Source organism: Haliotis rubra, unplaced genomic scaffold (genome assembly GCF_003918875.1).
Source record: "Haliotis rubra isolate DU_JTF1 unplaced genomic scaffold, ASM391887v1 Scf198, whole genome shotgun sequence".
NCBI classification, from domain to species: domain Eukaryota; kingdom Metazoa; phylum Mollusca; class Gastropoda; order Lepetellida; family Haliotidae; genus Haliotis; species Haliotis rubra.
This window is the reverse complement of record NW_025765980.1, coordinates 1,535,130-1,556,920: the sequence shown is the minus strand read 5'-3', so window position 1 is coordinate 1,556,920 and position 21,791 is coordinate 1,535,130.

Here is a 21,791-nt window from a genome sequence, read left to right as displayed (position 1 = left end):
ACCCATCTCATGCTTCGCCATCTGATAGACAAACTTCTTCTCCTAAACGAACGTCAGTTGGAGGAACTTATCACTGTAGGCGTGTGTATGGACCAGTCCCCAAGGAGTACAACCTTCAAACGAAGTGATGGTATGGTGTTATGCAAGGGCTACAATGGCCCCAATTCAACCATCGTCGTTTACCACAGCGTGGACGAGGAGGAGATTGACCAAACTACTAACCACCTCCAGACTATCCTCTCCCAGCAATTCACTCCGGGCGTGGTGACTCTCGTTCGTTCTGTACGGGACGGTTACACTCCGAGGAAACATTTCCACATCATCGAGTCTAAGATTCTCAATGTTTTGAAGACCGTGTTCCCACACCATATAAACGACAGTAGCATACACTATGACTCGGAGCTGTTAGGAGGTAAAGACGGTTGGTTTGAGAGATACAAGAAAATCAGGTCATAATGACATGTGAGTGAGTGAGTTAATATTTATCGTCACATCGGCAATATTTCAGCCATATCGTGACGAGAACATTTTATTATTATATTACATAATGGCATGTGTTAAAGTAAATATGCATATAGTGTAGGACCTATATGTAAAGTAATAAAGCAAAAAGAGGAAGACTTATCATTTGGAAAAATGTGCGTGTCTGTAGTTTTCGTCTGAGAAACGATTTCCCTAAACGAGCGGGAGATTCTCATGTTCCCATACTATTTAACTACAGTAGCCTATAAATTCACTCGGAGCTTTTAAGAGGTAAAGTGAGTGAGTGAGGTCAGTTTTACGCGCTTTTAGAAATATTCCCACAACATGACAAATTGTACCCATGTGAGGAATCGAACCCGGGGCTTCGGCGTCATGAGCGAACGCTTTAACCACTAGTCTACCCCATCGCCTCTTTTGGAGGTAAAGATAAGTGGTATTCGAGATACAAGAACAGTACGTCTTAGGTTTATGTTTCACGCTAAACATGCAAAGACCTATATGTGAAATATATAAATATTGCAAGACCTTTCATTTAAAACTGTGCCTGTTGTTGTTTACGAAGGGACGACGTTAAGAAAACCTGAGAACAGACAATTCAAAATGCGTTTCCAAAGCACATTTGTTTGGTTTAAAACCTGAGGCACCATTCTTTTTTTCTTTCTTTTTTTTAAAAAAACCCATAATGTACTGTTTCCATTTAATGACAATCTAAATGACAGTAGTTGAGTCCTGTGGCGAGACTATCATAACCTTATCCACTCCAATGGCAGAGTCACCAACAGCTCAGTGCCCAATCCCAGAGGCAAACAAACTCAACCAGCATGAGCCAAAACCACACCATCATGTAGGAAGCTACTAATGTCGTAGCCATCAACAACAACTGGCCTCAGGCCACTATTATTTGGCCTCAATCATATCTACAATGACTTGCTAGTCCGACACATTTAATGTCGGTGGTAGGATGTTCTCCCGTTGCATGCTGAATATCTTGCTACTTGTCACTTAAACCGTAAGACATCGACCAGGATTCACCCTATCGATTTCATAACTACCGATCATAATCGCAAGCCAAAATGGACAAAACAGCCTTGACTTTGGGTCTCATGCAGGCTTCATGGAGCCTCTTGGAGGCTCGGATGCAGATTATTGATAAAATATGTTGTAATAAAGGGCAATGTCTTATATTTCATTAAACTAGCGCATGTCACTCTACAAGAATTGGCACAAACTGAAGAGCCAATTCAATCAGGGAACTGTGTTATCCTATTTTGCTTACGGTTCATGGAAATGTAGATTTTGTCATGAATTTATGGAGACAGCCTAGCACCTGTAAGTGGACGTCCAGCGTTGGCACAGGGTATCTTAAGCGATATGATGTCGTAGCTCCTCTTATTACTGACTATGCCAAGCTTGTGGTTTTAACCATCCATGGTACGACCTAGAATTTGTAGAAGGCGTCATGGAAAAGGCCAATTAATAAATTCCTTGGAATAGGACCATATACAGACCGAGACGTATCCAAGGCAACAAACCTCACCTTGTCTTTTTTATAGAGAGTGAGTGAGTTTAGTTTTACACCGCCCTCAGCAATGTTCCAGTTATATGGCGGCGGTCTGTAAATAATCGAGTCTGGACCAGACAATACAGTGATCAACAGCATGAGCATCGATCTGCGCAATTGGGAACCGATGACATGTGTCAACCAAGTCAGCGAGCATGACCACCCGATCCCGTTAGTCGCCTCTTACGACAAGCATGGGTTACTGAAGGTTCATTCTAACCCGGACCTTCACGGGTTTGTCTTTTTTATAAACCCATTAAAATTATACATAGCATTGAACTTTGTGCCCCTTCCGACAGTAATACTACGTTGTCTCTCCATTGCTTCTTGACATTGGCATAGTACCCAGGTTTGCTGCCAGGAACATGGCACGTTTGACACACTGAGTATTTCAAAAGGCTGCATTATTGGGTTATGTACACATCTCCTAAATGGATTCGATGCCACCATGGAAGAAGCTCAATTCTCTGTCTGGCCCCTCGCTCAGTCCGCTGCTGTCTCGCATCTTTCCCATCACCAGCCCCTATCTCCAGACCCCTTCTCCAGACCCTTTCTAAAGATCCCCTGTCCAGCCCCTTTCTCCAGCCCCTGTCCAGCCCACTTCTTCAGACTATTTCTCTAGACCCTTTCTAAAGATCCCCTGTCTAGCCCCTTCTCCAGACTATTTTGTCCGGACCCCTTCTGCAGACACTTTCAAAAGACCCCTCTCTCAGCCCTTTCCCTCAGCCCCCTTTTCCCCGATTCTCTCCAACCCCTTCTGCAGCGCCTTCCTCTCATCAAATTCGAGTACTCCTTCCTTTCCAATATACCCCTTCTCACATCTTTCTCTCCCCTTTTTCACTCCCTTCTGCACCTCCGTATTGCACATTTTCTCTACCACCATTCCCGCTACCACCCTACTACCTACATTTGCCCATCGCCGACAAATTGGAATCTTCAAAATGTATTTATCTATAATGTATAAATTGTTCTCGTCATGATATGGCTGAAAATATTGCCGATGTGGCGATAAATAATAACTCACTCACTCCCTCACTCACTCACTCACTCACTCAGCGGAGCACCAATCAAACTCTCATTTTCTTCCACTATAACCTTGTACAGAAATACGGAGACACAACTATAACCAAGTGGCACAAGTAAATATACAACGCTTCAGGCAGCAATGATGTAATGACTTTCGTTAATATTTATACACTAACAAATGACTATGAGCAGTATAATGAAGAATTATGGGAATATATGGCATGTCACTCTGTCACCTGTTATCAGATCGATAAAAACTGGAGAATAAAAGTACTGTAGGCATGAAAGCATCACCATTTACTACAGGTGTAACAGACACCATAACACTGAAGCTTTAATGCATGTGTAACCGATACGAACAGATATGTTGCAACAGTTACTACATGTGTTGTAGATATCAGCATGCATTTCATTAACTGAATGATTTTCTCATTTTACTAAACCCAGATGAAAATTTATTAACCTTCCGTTACGATATTTACAATCGAAAACAGCTCCAGTAACTACAGATGTAAGAGATACCAGCAGTCATGTACTTACACTTGCTACAGGTATTCCACAGGGGTAACATTCAGCATGCGTCTACAACGCATAGTAACATATATACTATTCAAAAAAACAACGCATAACCCAAAAATCTGTTGCGAAAATGTTGTATTTTCAAATATGTATAACTCGTCCACAAATAGACTTTAGTGTATGAATTTTTACATCAGTTTAGAAGAAGGAAATGTCTACACAACCAAGTGGATAATTTTAGATAACGGAGACGTTGTGCGCGATGGTGGCGACGTCGGGTCTCCTGGCTCTCAGTCCAATCTTTCTCAACCTGTTGCGTACAGTTTGACCGGTATCCTCCGAAGTACTGGCACCCTGGCTGCTGTGCTCTCACCCGTGGCAGTCCTATCACGCAAATGTAGTACCCGGATGTACAGATCTTGGGCTGCAGTGGTGACTCGAGATCTGCATATACGGGAACGCTCCAAGCCGTGATATCGTGCTCTGAATAACATCCAGACGCCTGGCAACAGAAGATCGTTAATCTCCAGCGTGCATTATTTCAATGGCGATGTTCCGTGTCGCAGCGTCAAGACGTGGCGTTGTCATTTGCCCTTGAAACTCCTTCAAAACAAATGCCGATTTCCGAAAGTAATCTGGATTTTTATACTCAGACAGTGCATGCGCTTTGCTGCATAATTTCAACTGGAAGGTGATTGCTGTTGCGTTGTGGCGATGCCTTTTTAATCCTTGTAAGACGTCTCATCAAAATCAACATTTTCAGGTAGAGTCGATTTTCACTTGTGCAGTTGTGTAAAATCATGTTATCAACACTTTCGTTACATATTTTGACGATTGTTTGAACCCAATAGGTAATAAATAGATATGTTAAAATACAAAACGCCTATGCGTTTCTTTTTTGGAATAGTATATGTAGCTACGACTACTGCAAGTGTAACTGATGTCAGTAAGTACGTAGCTGTACAGTATGTGTAAACTCGCATACAGGTAAGTAGCCATTAACCTGTACTCGGGCCACTGATCAGTAGTTCAAATCGCGATGGCGATAAAAGCCATCATTGACCTTTCATACAACAAATAACAGAAATTGTTTTCAAATCCATTATATAAGTTCATGTTTATATTTTGATGTAAGCCCACACATTGAATGTCACCACCCTCAATATACCACCCTTCCTGTTAAGCAGCAACACCACAGCTTGATGTGAAGGATCAAAACCGACTCCGAGGTTTTGTTTGCAGTTGTCCGGGGGGCAGTTAGCCTGATACCGCAAAAGTAAGCCCGCGGCAGAGGGAAATTGGGGAGGTCTGTCTCTGTTGAAACACTATTAAAAACACCCAATTTCACATTTTCTCAACTGTGCTCAGTGGAATGTTGCATAACAAATTTTATCAAAATTATCACTATCAAAGACCACATATGTATCTTAATGATGTTGGGGTTTAGGTTACAATTGTGTTCTTTTTCTGAACCAACACCTACTCACTAGTTTCACTTCAGAAATAGGGTGTTCCTCTAGACCATACCAGCCCTACAAACCAGTAGGACTGCACGGTATTACCGATATACCGGAGCACCGCAATACGTTTCTCAAACGATACATATTGCGATATTGTTTCTGAGTACCGGTGGGTACTGGTAGCTTATTGTACGCGTTCGAATCTCCACCTGGGTACATTGAGTGAAGGCCATTTCTGGTGTCCCCCGCTGGAATATTGTTAAAAGCAAAAGCAAAATCGCCAATTCCGTTCCACTGATGTACCCATCTGAACTTGAAATAAAGGAAACAAGTGAGGCCGCCATATGTGTTACATATTGCGATCCATGAATAAAGATTCAGAGAGACAAGAAACACCTCACAAGGTTGCATGACCAAAGTGATGACGTCAACTTTAAAATAGCCAGCTTCCCTTCGTGTCGTGCAATATTCCAACAGCTCAATATAGCCCGTTTTTACATTGTATTGTCTTGTATTATAGTATAAGTTTTTAGTTGCATGCTAGTTTTATATCTGTATGTGTGATACACAAGTAGTTTTACTGTTCTTCGTCAACGGGGTTTTAACTTCTAATTTCATTGATCTATGATATAATTATTGTTCTCATTATTTTAACTCACTCACTCACTCACTCCAACAGCTCCAGGCTTTGGTAGTTATATTTCACAACTTTTGAGGTACAATCGAGCATGCTCTTTTTACCAAGATCCCAAAGAGCGTCAAACGGCTCTTGTTCAGAAGGTTACGACACTCAAGGCCTCGGTAAAGCTTCAAAAAAGGTTTACCGTAGACATGTGGAGGATATGTGAAGGATATGTGAATCAGATTAGGATGTATTTGTGATAACACTTTTTTCAGTTTGGTACATATTATAGTACTTTGCGGGCTTAAGTCCCATCTGGGATTTGAACTCACGTCCTCAGGGCCAGACACCTAATATCCAGCACACAAAGTCAGCGATCTTACCACTAAACTAGCGCTATATCTCGTACTTTGTTTGATGCACAGCTCCAGTGAGATAGTGTAATCCAGAATATAACATATGCTACATTTTACCACTTTCTAAATTACATTGTGTATTCATACGCTTTTCATTGAAATGACAAAAAGTTCACTTATCTCAATTTTTTCCGCAGCTGTTGAAATTGATGTCCTATTGTGACGACTATATATATAGTTTTTATTGAACGTGCATGGGTAATATATATATATATACAATACTATTACCCTTGCACGTTCAAGAAAAACGGGGCGTAGGGGTAGCCTAAGGGTTGAAGCGGTTTCTCGTCACGCCGAACACTCGGGTCCGAGTCCCAAATTAGTACAAAGCGTGAAGCCCATTTCTGGTGTCCCCCGCCGTGAGTTTGCTGAAATATTGCTAAAATAATAAACTCATTCACTCACTCACTCATAAAACACGAGTCAGCTTCATCTTTATTCATCTTCATTTATTAACAATTGTTTCCGAAGCAAGGCGACGCGATCTACATTGCAAATAATTGAAAGACTGTTACCAAGTGATCTAAATCTTACTCAAATTTTGTGAAATACCTTGTTTTCGCCAGTCCGCTCTCTTGCTGATAGATGTTGGAAACACGTAAGTACGGATGGTCTAACGGATAAAATATTTTTGTTCACTGTCAGTAACAGAAACACATAAGAAGTACGGATGGTTTAACGGATAAAACATTTGTGTTCGCTGTGCACATGAGAAGTACAGATGGCCTAACGGATTGTGTTCACTGTTGGTAACATAAGGTGATAATGATGTTGGTAACAGACGTAAAGGCACAGGTCAGGTTCTACTCCCTGTTGACTTTGATCCACAGAATATCTTGTCATTATTATCAAGGACTCTACCAGCAAGAGGTTTATGAACAAGAACCGTAATCCTCCGGTGCCACAATATTGACAGTGAAAAACTACACTGCATACTGCATGAGATCTGACTTCCTGTAGCAAGACTAATTCTAGTAGCCATAGAAGAATCGTTAGAATAAAGCGTTCGCTCGTCACGCCGAAGACGTTCGCTTTCCCACATGGGTGCAATGTGTGAAGCCCATTTCTGGTTTCCCCGCCGTGATATTGCTGGAATATTGCTAAAAGCGGCGTAAAACTAAACTCACTCACTCACTATAACGACGGGACCACTAATTTTTTGTTCGTTGTACGCATTTCGACTACAATATACACCAAGTGGCTGGGACCAACGCAGTTCGTTATATCCGTCACCTCGTTATAAACGTTTTCGTTATAAACATTGTCTCCTGCCGTGGAATATTGTTATAAAGGGCGTACAACTAAGCTCACACACTCACACCCTTTCCCGCGTATTTACCTTTTCAATTTCCTCCCTCTCCTCCTCCTCATACTATTCTTCCTAATTCTTTTTCTTCATCTCCTGCCCCTTCTCCGCTTTCTTCCCTCCCTTTTCTCCTCATCTTCCACTCCAATACCTTCAAAGTACATTTCAACTTATCAGAATTTTTAAACGTAGCATTTGTGTAATTTTAAATTATGGCTTAACTTTACTACAATCGCCAGCGGCTGAAGGAATGGTATAAATCCAGCTAGGGTCCTTGCAGGTAGCAAAGGTACTGTAAGTCCCCATGGTCCCTAGCATGGTGATCTACCTTAGGTTGCTGGCGATCTATAGTCCGTTTTCATATTGCATTGTCCTAATTTGAAATCCGGTTTTAGAGATAAATACTAGTTGTATTTCTTGTGTCTGTGATATTCTAGTTGGTTTTACTGTCCTTCGTTGACAGGCTTTTAGTGATTTACATGTAATTATGATGAAGTTAAAAACTTGTTTAGTCACGATATGGCTGAAATATTGCCGATGTGACTTTAAATTTTAACTCACTCACTCACGATTCCTCTCCATTTCCTTCTTTCTCTTCTTCTATTTGTTTGTCTCGTTCCTCCTTTTCTCTATCCTCTTCTTCTTTTCCACTCCTTTTCTACTCCTTTTCATCTTCACTTTCTTCGTCTTCTCATCATCATCTTACATATAATATTCTTTCTCCACCTTTTTCTTTCTTTTTTCTTCTTCATTGTTTCCTTATCATCTTATACTCGTTCTTCTTCGCTCCTTTTCATCTCCTTTTCTTTTTCACTTTCGTCTCCTCATCATCATCTTACTCTTTCATCTTCTCCACTCCTATTCCTCCTACTTTACTTTCTACTCCTCTTTCCTCTCCTTCTCCTACTTTACTCTCTCCTCCTCTTTCCTCTCCTTCCTCTCCTCCTACTTTACTCTCTCCTCCTCCTCTCTTTCCTCTTTACTCCTCTTTCTTCCTCTTTCTTCTCTACTTTACTTTCTCTCTCCTCTCTTTCCTCTCCCTACTTTACTTTCTCCTCCTCTTTCCTCTCCTCCTACTTTACTTTCTCCTCCTCTTTCCTTTCCTTTTCCTACTTTACTTTCTCCTCCTCTTTCCTCTCCTTTTCCTACTTTACTTTCTCCTCCTCTTTCCTCTCCTTTTCCTACCTTTCTTTCTACTCCTCTTTCTTGTCTGCCCTACGGTGGCCTATGGTGTGACAGCTGTGCTGTATGTGTGATTGGAAGCCGTATGGATCTATCTACACCATTATCTGGCTAAGTAATTAACCTGATCAATTCGCCGATACAACTTCGCCTTACAACGAGATCAACAGTTCGCACACCCTTCTCTCCAGTTGACCTCAGCAATCCCCTCGCATATACAATGCAATTCAAGCGGACGGCTGTACTGAGCCAGGGGTATTGTGCTAGGTCTAGTGTATTGGTCCCAATAGAATGTCCATACAATACAACGGATAATCGATACTGTCGGTTAGGGTTATAATTATTTCTAAGAGAGGCTTTATGTAAAGAAAATTCGTCGAAGCCACTGCTTAGTATTTGTTGAATAAATTTTTATTTAGAGTGGCTTCAAAATCCCAGATTGTCATATATAATACATATCTAGTTACTCACCTCAACCTACTGGCTTGCAAAAACACTGTGAGCTGGAAAACTATATCAAGGTAGTTTAGAAAAGAGGCGTATGTGAGGGAATGTTACGATTTACTCTATAGCTTAAAGAATGGGTATGTGCTGTCAACAAGATATTACTATAGTCACTCCTAGTGACAATCTCTATTCCAACCCGAGAGATACGCCCACGATGCTGATTGTGGTGGGAAGGGGTATGGGATGGGTGTGTTATTGTGTGGACACTAGATATTTCCTCAAGCACAGGAGTACGGCATCCTAGAAGGGGCATTGTCGCGTTGTTGCCCTCACAAAAACAAGCAAAAACTGGCAAAATTGGCCAAAGTGCGACAATTCGACAACGCGACATTTTGGCCATTTGTCGCCATGTTGCATTGTCGCGCTCTGAATAATATTTTTTTTAAATCATCCAAAGAGCGACAATACGACATATCGACAGTTTTCAAGGTCAAAATATGTCGCGTTGTTGTATTGTCGCACTTTTGTTAATTATGCCAGTGTTTGCTTGTTTTTCTAAGGGCAAAAATGCGACAACGTTACCGCGACAATGTCCCTTATAGGATTCCATACAGAGACAATACCAGATTTTCGAAGAAAAAAGACTGATTGACTGAGTTTGGTTTTGCGCCGCTGTTAGCAATATTCCAGCAACATCACGGCGGGGGATAACTTAAATAAATTTAAAATACTTAATGCGAAGGCACGTCGTATCTTCAAACAAAACAAACGACAGTCTTGGAGGAAGTATGTCTCCAATATAAATTCACGCACGCCTATGTCTAAGGTGTGGAACATGGTTCAGAGAATAGAAGGCAAAGGTTCAAAATCTGCTGTTCACCATCTTAAAGATTGTGATAATTTAATAACTGACAAATCTTAAATTGCAAATAAAATTGGCGAAACTCTTGCCAAAAATTCATCATCGGCAAATTATGTCCCTGAGTTTCAGAGATATCAGAAACAACAGTAAAAGACAAAACTTAATTTCGAATCAAATATCGGTGAAGATTATAATGAAGTGTTTTCAATACATGATCTACATACGGCTCTTGAGCAAGCTCATGACACTGCAGCGGGTGATGATAATATACATTACCAGTTACTGAAACACTTACCTGAACCATGTCTGATGACACTTTTAGATATACTTGACCAAGTATGGACGTCTGGAGAATTTCCTCCTTCATGGCGTAATGCCATTGTAGTCCCAATACCAAAACCTGGCCGGGATCATACAGATCGTCGAATTACAGACCGATATCTCTAACTAGCTGGAAACCAATGACCTTATAACAAATATTCAATGTGGTTTCAGGAAAAATCGTAGTACCATTGATCATTTGGTACGTTTAGAATCCTTTGTTAAAAATGCTATAGTAAATAAACAACAATTTTCTTTGATCTTGAGAAAGCTTATGATACGACCTGGAAGCATGGCATTTTGAAGGATTTACATGATTTTGGTTTGAGAGGTCGTTAGCCTCTTTCTATATCACAGTTTTTAAAAGACAGGCAATTTCAAGTCCGAGTGGGTTCAACCCTGTCTCATCATTACAATCAAGATCAGGGTGTCCCTCAAGGCATTATTTTGTCTGTCACTTTATTTAGTATCAAGATCAACAGTTTATCCAAGGTTTTAAATGATTCAATTGATGGATCACTTTTTGTGGATGATTTTATATATCTTGTCGTGGTAAAAATATGCATACTATTGAACGGCAATTGCAGTTGTGTTTAAATGAAATAAATAAATGGTATCTTGAAAACGGCTTTAAATTTTCCAAAAAACTAATTGTCTACACTTTTGTAGAAAATATAAGCAGCATAAAGACCCAGAACTATCTTTAAATGGCACTCGGATCAAAGTTGTCAAGGAGGCCAAGTTCTTGGGTCTAATTTTCGACTCCCATTTAACTTTGTTGTCACATGTTAAATCACTTAAAGCAAAATGCCTGAAGGCCCTTGATTTGTTGAAAGTTGTATCCAACTCAAAGTAGGGAGGGGATCAAGCTACCCTCCTCCACCTATATCGATCATTGGTCCGCTCAAAACTTGATTATGGCTCTATCGTATATGGTGGAACCTGCAAAAGCAGCCTAAAGCTACTTGATTCTGTCCACCACCAAGGCCTAAGAGTTTGTCTTGGGTCCTTTAGAACCTCTCCTATTGATAGCCAAGGCAGCACTCAACAAATCTGTGACACCACTTCTTATTCCATACTCTGATTACAAAGCTGCTCTTAGATCTTATATCCGTGATCTGATGCAAAAGAAGTGGGACACCCAAGTGGGTATTAATACATTACATGAAATAAAACCCTATATTGGTTACACCTACTTGGGTTGTCAGTCCAGATTTGAAGAGGTCATCATGCGACGATGTCGTATTGGCCACACCAGATATACACATGAATAGCTATTGAAAGGTGAGGATCCTCCGTACTGCATCCCTTGTGATCAGAGAAACACGGTCAAGCATGTCTTGCTTGACTGTGTTGAATATTCCATCACAAGGGATAACTATTTTAAATCACGAACTATGAAGGATCTTTTTAATAATATCAGTTCTCACTTAGTTATTGCATTTTTTTTTAAATTAGATTTGTTAAATGATTTGTAAATAGGTAAGTATTTTATGATAGAAAGTTTGAATTAATAACTCAGATTGTTAGTGGCTGTATCCTCGAGGGGGGTTAAAGTACTGTAAAATTAGTGTCCTCCTGAGAGGGTACGTAAGTCCCAAAACATCTTCAGTAAATTGAAACTCCACTTTTTTAATCGTAGAATGTGTGTAATTTTAGTATATGGCTAGATGTGTCTCAATTGCTAACAATTGCTAATTTTTAAAAGTGGCATTTGTGTGATTTTATATTATGGCTTAACTTTTATACAATCGCCAGCGGCTGAAGGAACGGTATAAATTCAGCTAGGCCCCATGCAGGTAGCAAAAGTAATGTAAGTCCCCATGGGCCCTAGTATGGCGATCTACCTTCAGTTGTTGGCGATCAATAGCCCATTTTTACATTGTATTGTCCAAATATAATTTTCTACTTTTAAAGATATATGCTAGCTAGTTTTACCTCATTTGTGATAACCTAGTAATTTTACTGTCCTTCTCTGACAGGGTTTTATATGTTATATGTATGTATTATGAATTTCGAACTTGTCACGATATGGTTGAAATATTGCCGATGTGACTTTAAATCTTAACTCACTCACTCACTCACTCACTCACGGCGGGAGACACTAGAAATGGGCTTCACACATTGTACCCCTATGGGGATTCGAACCCGGGTCTTTGGCGTGACGAGCCAACGCTTTAACCACTGGGCTACCCCACCGCCCCTCGAAGAAAAAAGAACACTTGCCGGGAACAATTTAATTTATCTGCAAAATTAACACCCACCTACTCCAAGCAGCAACCCCCTCAAAAAATACAGACGATTGTTTAATTATAATGATATTGTCTTTATATTAACTCTATTAGTTAACAGTAAAAATACCGAGGATAAACCATATCTTTATGAAAACGCTAAGCGTATTTACATAATACAGAACTGAACTTTGTCCTGTAAATCCTTCAATGGTGAGTGGTAACAGTTTGTAAGTGTTAACAATACACTGAGCATACTATTACCTCTAGGCCCAGGAACATTATTATAGGCGCAGCTGTGTTAAAGTATTGCACTTACAGACCAATGTACACGAAGATATTATTGTTCATGTGTTGTGTGCAACAGAAGTTCAAAACAAAATGTCGATAACCAAATTAACAGTGTTCATATCGGAAATAAAGCCACGACAACCCGCTCTTAAGACGTCCTCGCTCGCAGGTGGTATTGAGGTGAGATTAATATATGATTATTTCTAATATTTGACCGTTTTCAACCTCCATGCAGCTTTCTTCAAAGTAACCAGTTTAGTATAGTCTGATGATAGGGGTTTCATACCTCCTAAACATCTGCTTTGATGGACCCGTGATGAATTGGTCTTCAGTAACCCATGCTTGTCGTAAGGAGGCGACTAACGGGATCAGGTGGTCAGGCTCGCTGAATTGGTCGACACATGTCATCGTATCCCAGTTGCGCAGATGGATGTTCATGTTGTTGATCACTGGATTGTCTCTCCCAGATCTCGATTATTTACAGACCGCCGCCATATAGCTGGAATATTGGTGAGTGCGGCGTTAAACAACAAACCAACCAAACAATCTGATGATAGGGGTTTCATACCCATATACATCCTACTTTGACGAGTTTTACTTCTCTGACTAGGCGGGGGCGGTGTGGTAGCCTAATGGTTAAAGCGTTGGCTCGTCACGCAGAAGACCCGGGTTCGAATCCCCACATGGGCACAATGTGTGAAGCCCATTTCTGGTGTCCCCCGCCGTGATGTTGCTGGAATATTGCTAAAAGCGGCGTAAAACCAAACTCAGTCAGTCAGTCAGTCAGTCTCTGACTACGCATTTTCTGGCGTGATTAGTACGTCTTCAATATAACATGTACAGCAAACATACTTGCCTTATATGCCCTATGCATACCCTAGGTAGATTTTTCTCTTTAAGTAATCCTTTTCCAAAGCTGATACATGTACATAATTTACATAAATGCGAGAGCATTCGAGCTATTAGTGTACGTACATCATAGACATGAAAATAAATCTCTTAGGATCTCCTTATATAATTATATAGAAATGCTAATCTATCTGTCTGTATATTATATATAGATAGATAGATATAGGTATAGATATAGATACAGATATAGATATACATGCATATAATATATATATACATATACATATATATTTCTCTGTATATAGTCAAAGTCAAAGATGTTTATTATACAAAAGGCCTCCGGCCCATATACATTGGAGTTATACATATACATTATACATATGGTGCAATAAGTAGTAATTAGTGATCCAGACAGCAAATCATGATACAGGCAGTAAATTATGTACAAGTAGTGAAATACGATGAACATACAACACTTTTTATCAGACTGTTACGTTTAATAAGAGCATAATTGATATAGTACGACAGCTTTATTATTACATGCTGGTCAGTTGATGAAAGAAGTAGTTTAAATGCTAATGTAGGTGGCTTACGTAGATAATATTCAGCTATATATTTCGTACGCAAATCTTTATACAAAGGACATACAAGCAAAAATTGGATTTCATTTTCCACATCTATATTACACAATGGGCACATTCTCTTGCATCGTTCAATATAAAAACGTCTTCCTTCGTTTACCATTATGTTGATCAAACCTAACCTAAAACGTATAAATGGATATCTTAATTTCTTTGATGTTGAAAACGACAGATATTTCTCCGGCTGGAGTAGTGATTTGTATATTCTATAAGAGTCGTACCGTGAACTATTATGTATTACTGAATGCCATTCTTGATTAAACATATTAAGACTTCTTTCTCGAAACTGAGTTAAAAACAAACTTGCATCACCAACTGACTGACTTAACCATACAAAACCATAACAAAGTGAAAACAGAAGATTTCTTACATAAGATGCCCACGTCACTTTACCAATGTTGTCCAAATGAAAAACCGGCGTAAAACCAAACTCAGTCAGTCAGTCAGTCAGTCTCTGACTACGCATTTTCTGGCGTGATTAGTACGTCTTCAATATAACATGTACAGCAAACATACCTGCCTTATATGCCCTATGTATACCCTAGGTAGATTTTTCTCTTTAAGTAATCCTTTTCCAAAGCTGATACATGTACATAATTTACATAAATGCGAGAGCATTCGAGCTATTAGTGTACGTACATCATAGACATGAAAATAAATCTCTTAGGATCTCCTTATATAATTATATAGAAATGCTAATCTATCTGTCTGTATATTATATATAGATAGATAGATATAGATATAGATACAGATATAGATATAGATACACATGCATATAATATATATATACATATACATATATATTTCTGTGTATATAGTCAAAGTCAAAGATGTTTATTATACAAAAGGCCTCCGGCCCATATACATTGGAGTTATACATATACATTATACATATGGTGCAATAAGTAGTAATTAGTGATCCAGACAGCAAATCATGATACAAGCAGTAAATTATGTACAAGTATTGAAATACGATGAACATACAACACTTTTTATCAGATTGTTACGTTTAATAAGAGCATAATTGATATAGTACGACAGCTTTATTATTACATGCTGGTCAGTTGATGAAAGAAGTAGTTTAAATGCTAATGTAGGTGGCTTACGTAGATAATATTCAGCTATATATTTCGTACGCAAATCTTTATACAAAGGACATACAAGCAAAAAATGGATTTCTTTTTCCACATCTATATTACACAATGGGCACATTCTCTTGCATCGTTCAATATAAAAACGTCTTCCTTCGTTTACCATTATGTTGATCAAACCTAACCTAAAACGTATAAATGGATATCTTAATTTCTTTGATGTTAAAAACGACAGATATTTCTCCGGCTGGAGTAGTGATTTGTATATTCTATAAGAGTCGTACCGTGAACTATTATGTATTACTGAATGCCATTCTTGATTAAACATATTAAGACTTCTTTCTCGAAACTGAGTTAAAAACAAACTTACATCACCAACTGACTGACTTAACCATACAAAACTATAACAATGTGAAAACAGAAGATTTCTTACATAAGATAACCCACGTCACTTTACCAATGTTGTCCAAATGAAAAACCGGCGTAAAACCAAATTCAGTCAGTCAGTCAGTCAGTCTCTGACTACGCATTTTCTGGCGTGATTAGTACGTCTTCAATATAACATGTACAGCAAACATACCTGCCTTATATGCCCTATGTATACCATATGTAGATTTTTCTCTTTACGTAATACTTTTCCAAAGCTGATACATGTACATAAGTTACATAAATGCGAGAGCATTCGAGCTATTAGTGTACGTACATCATAGACATGAAAATAAATCTCTTAGGATCTCCTTATATAATTATATAGAAATGCTAATCTATCTGTCTGTATATTATATATAGATAGATAGATATAGATATAGATACAGATATAGATACACATGCATATAATATATATATACATATACATATATATTTCTGTGTATATATATACATATATAATATATATAGATATATACATATATAATATAGATAGATAGATTAAATCAATAGCTCATGTGTCCACCATGTTGGGCGATACATGCGCCTTGGTGGCAAGCTGTTATCGTCCGTAAGAACAGTCTTCGTATTGCCCGCCATTCCGCCTTAAACCCTACTTGAGCTTTGCCACGTTGGCACATGTTTTGTCTTTGTCTTACACTACCCGTCTGAGAACAGATACTCTACTGGAGCATATGAGGAGACTTGGCGGAACAGTCCAATGTCTTCTAAGATAATCTGGAACTATCTGGGCACAGTGTCAGTACATCTTCTTCAAACTTTCTTCCGAAAACTCTAGCAAATTTCCAGATCAGTTTACCTTTCCTGGTGAATATCACGGCGATACCGCCCCTGAATGACGTTTCAGTACATATACCTCTAAAAGTCTACAACATACTTGAGCATTTCTACAATCGTAGTAAAAATACACGGGCTTCTCGTATATAAATTCAAATATGACTTTGGTTTTATTGGGCTGTCCCAGACAACAGGTGATGTTAATGTTTTCGTTAAGCACTATCGTATGTGTTTCATTGATAGTAAGCTGGTTTAGGTCATATTGACATTTTTACAGCCATAAAGTGAGTGGATCAATAATGAATACATTTAGTCTACACATAAACCTGTACAGTAAAACGCGAGAATCACAAATCTGTACGTTACCGTGCAGTATAAATATTCACAACAATACCTTATGAAGGCGGGGTATATATTACCAGCAACAAAAAATTAATCACCATGCCAACATCTGCTACCTGCTTCGTACCACAGCAGGATTTACACTTTACACCGTCCCTTTGGTGATTGTGTTTTTTTGGGGGGGTGATTTTTTTAATAGTTTATGTAGGGGATCAGAAGTAGTGTAATAGATTTGTTAGATAGATCCAGTGACAGGCTCTGGTAGCCATTGGTTCGTCAGAGATGACATTCAAGTATTTATGAAAGTGTTAGTGGATATGTTACTTATAGTCTGTTCACGTTATATCTGGAACAGGAATCACATTTATCAAACTCTTTGACTTAATTGTAGCGTATACTGACTGATGCACTTTTAAAGACGTCGCTCTGATATAGAAACATTCATTTTTGTTAAATGTTTTAATAAACATACAGGTTCCTAATCCTTCAACACTCCCTTGATCCCAATAGTTTCATTCTTATTGACGTCTGTCAAAACTAAATTATATGATGAATACTTTGGGCGTGTGCCTCGGGAACCGGCTGTGCACAGCTAATCTAACAATCTCATATTTGTCTCCTTTTTATGGACCTGACTTCGATACATGTTACATGAATATGATGTTACATAAACCAGTTTACACTTCATGCTTTGGCGCAATCTGCTCAAGATTACTATGTACAGGTGAGGATGTGTAAAATGTGTGCACGTCATTTTCAAGATTATTAACCATTTACTTACTGTGTGAGTGGCTTTTTGAGCTTGTCAGGCCTGTGTCGCAATAAGTGCTGGTACTTTTAAATACCACGACACAGTTTTCACATGGTTACCCCACTCACTCACTCAGTGAATACATATACGTTATTCTGCATGAAGGCCTTTGATCATTTACAAATAACAAGTTGGTTTCTGGCAATGTGCATCATTTTAAAATTGTGTAACAAAAGTAATTAGAATTTTGTAAGTCAGCATCATTCCCTGCAAATCGGCAAATGACTGCATTAACACTTCTAGTATGGTTGAAAAGAGATGTATCCGTTTAAGAACCATGGCATATTCATTTATGAATAGTTAGAATAAAATAGGTCTCAGCATACATCCTTGTATTAAACCAAACGGACAAAACTATTCTCTGAGATAACCGGGGATATTTTTTATCGTTGTATGGAACGGGATACTAATTGTCCTAAAAAAATCCATTTAATAACCGTGTTAGTGAACGAAAGCAGGGAAGCAATATGTATTTCAATGAGCACATACTCAATTCCAGGTGATTTTCTATATATTTTAGCGCCAATGTATTAGCTAATGTATAGTAACGCATATTCTTATATCTGTCAGAGAAAATCTTCAACCTTACACAAATCTACAGGTCTGTAAGTTTCAGTTTTAAAAAGTTTTAAGTCCCAAAACATTTTAGGTAGATTTAAACCTACTGTTATTTTTAATCGTAGCATATATGTTCTTTTAATTTACGGCTTGATTGTCAAAAATTGCTGAAAGCTGAAGGGATGGTGTAAATCCAGCTAGGGTCCATGCAGGTAGCAAAAGTAATGTCCCTATGGTCCCTAGTATGGTGATCTACCTTCAGCTGTTGGCGATCTATAGCCCATTGTTATACTTTGTTGTCCTAATTTTGAAATCCAATTTTAGAGAGAGTTGTTAGTTTTATTCCTTGATACTGTGATATTCTAGTTGATTTTACTGTCCTTCGTCGGCAGGTTTATATAATTTATATGTATTTATGGTGAATTCACACCTTGTCTACAGTCACGATATGGCTGAAATATTGCCGATGTGACTTAAAATCTTAACTCACTCACTCACTTTAAATAATACTAGCTTTTAAAAGTAGTTCTGAAATTATCAAAATAACTGTCGTTTTCATACAATAAGTAAAAAGGTTGATTGCAATAACTCTTTCCGAAAAGCTGCTGAATTTGGTTTACTTTGCATAAAATCATTGTCCTGTTCCAGTTGGCGCTCACTTTTCTATCATCTGTGATACATAAGTTCCATTTCAATCAAAGTATCGTTAAATTTACTATTGTTTTAATAGTAGAATATATGTTTTATTTTAATGTTCGGCTAAATATCTCAATAATCGCCAACATCTGAAGGGATGGAGTAAATCTAGCTCGGGTCCATGCAGGTAGCAAAAGCCCCCATGGTCCCTAGTATACCGGACACGACAATATATACGTGTACGATGTACTTTACATTATATTTGTAACATAAAGTTACGGGCAAATGCTTAGTACTGTTAATTACTCTGCTGTTTTTACTTGTAATTGCTATAACGTGAGGCCTTGAATGTTGTAACATTCTTGTACAGTCTTACAAATAGAGACTTGTAATATTTAACACGAGGGCTTGATTCAATACATATTTCTTATGATTATGGAAATGGTTTTGCCGATCATATTTTAAACTAGATACATTATGTTCTCTACCGATTGCGTCATACTTGTATTGTGTGATAGAGTGATCCGTTTTTAGGACTATAATAGAAAAGCATATTATGAGGTAATAATATATCTAGGAATATCAATAAGAAACTGTGAGGTATGTTTTTCCAATAACAATAAAAGCAACACAACCTTTTACATAACCATGAGAAACCTCTGCTAAAATCAAAATGCATTGATCCTCCAAGGTTTTTTCATAAGCAAGTGTTTATAAATCTCTGTCACATATATTTATATCTGTCACAAGTATTATTTCTTGCTCTTATGACCCGTGAAGATCCGGGGTAGAATAGGTCTTCAGCACCCATGCTTGCCACAAAAGGCGACTATGCTTGTCGTTAGAGGCGACTAACGGGATCGGGTGGTCAGGCTCGCTGACTTGGTTGACACATGTCATCGGTTCCAAATTGCGCAGATCGATGCTCATGCTGTTGATCACTGGACTTTCTGGTCCAGACTAGATTATTGCGTTTAGTTTTACGCCGCACTCATCAATATTCCAGCTATATGACGGCTGTCTGAAAATAATCGAGTCTGGACCAATCAAGTGATCAACATCATGAGCATCGTGCTACGCAATACGATGACATGTGTCAACCAAGTCAGCGAGCCTGACCACCCGATCCCGTTAGTCGCCGAACCAACATATAAGACGTCCATGTTGTATGTGCGTTTAATCCCTGACAAACCGGCTATGCGACTTCTATACTTGATGATCTCAAGGTCGCTATTTATAGTTTCGGCTATATCCCTCACGATGTAGCAGGAAACCCAGAAGACGTTTACAATTTGGTGATACTTACGAACGTTGCCATTGTGCTGGTATCATAATCATCGGGACCTAACCCATATCATAGGCTACTGGCGCACCTAAGGGACGCTACTCTGCACTGAAGATAGAGCCACGCGTATCCCACCTAAAGCGACGCATACAATGACATATTTATACTCTGTATATCTGAATCTATCTATTTCATCTGGTTACCTACAACCGAAATGAGTTTATCGTCTTTCATCAGTTGGTGTTGATGTCGTAAAATACAACACGATGTCTGTGAAGACCCCCTTTTTCGAATCGTAACTTATATTATTCCTCATCACACCAGGTTCACAATGACCAGGCTGAAAAAGAAGATGGTATTGGCGATTCGGGCGTGCGTCGTCGTAGTGTTTGTGTACATGGTGTACATGCTGAGAAAGAGCAGTCATCCTGGTGAGCGTATTTCAGCACTGGGAAACACAAAAACAAACAACGTAGACACCAAAACAAACAACGTAGACACCAAAACAAACAACGTAGACACCAAAACAAACAACGCAGACACCAAAGCAAACAACGTAGACGGTGCCTTGGTGAACGTCATCGAAGAGCACCACGAAGGTAAGCGTGAATGAGTGAGTTTAGTTTTACACCGCCTGTAGCACTATTCCAACAATATCAAGGCGGGGGACAACAGACATTGGCTTCACACATTGTACCCATGTGGGGAATCGAACCCGGGTGGTGGACGTGACGAGCGAACGCTTTACCATGTAGGCTGTCCCACCGCCCCCGAAAGTAAGATATTGTGGAGTTCCATGATATGTTATGGAGAATTTACAGCAGCACAAGAAGATTGGGTTTTTTAAATTTCACCTTTCTGGATATTGTACACTTCTAGATTTTTCTCGATACATTAACCCTCTGCTCCAATTGACAACAATGTTGCTTGCAATTCTAGTAGTCATTGTGCGTGTTTATCCATTGCATCATTCCATTGTTTATCTTAATTCCAACAGCTCTTCTATACTGGTTTACTGCCGCGAAAAGAGGTTCTTTACCGGAGAAGGGGAATATCCTGGTAAGGAGACATAAATTTGGGACTAATGTTGTTTCATGAACAAGAAAACAATGTCCATGTTCCCAGATATGTTTGAATATCCAATAATAAGAACATGTGACAGTCTGTTATAAACCTCAACATACTGCAATACCACAATACCATCTCTTAAATATACGAGAACATGTGAAATCTGCTGAACACAGAGGACATGTCTGACTTGAGACCGGTTTCTAACCAGTTGTTCAGTTCACAGTTTCACACAGACTTGACCGTCTAACCAGTTGTTCAATTCACAGTTTCACACAGAGGACATGTCTGACTTGACCTGCTAACCAGTTGTTCAGTTCACAGTTTCACACAGACTTGACCGTCTAACCAGTTGTTCAATTCACAGTTTCACACAGAGGACATGTCTGACTTGACCTGCTAACCAGTTGTTCAGTTCACAGTTTCACACAGACTTGACCGTCTAACCAGTTGTTCGACCCACAGTTTCACACAGACTTGACCTGCTAACCAGTTGTTCAGTTCACAGTTTCACACAGACTTGACCGTCTAACCAGTTGTTCAATTCACAGTTTCACAC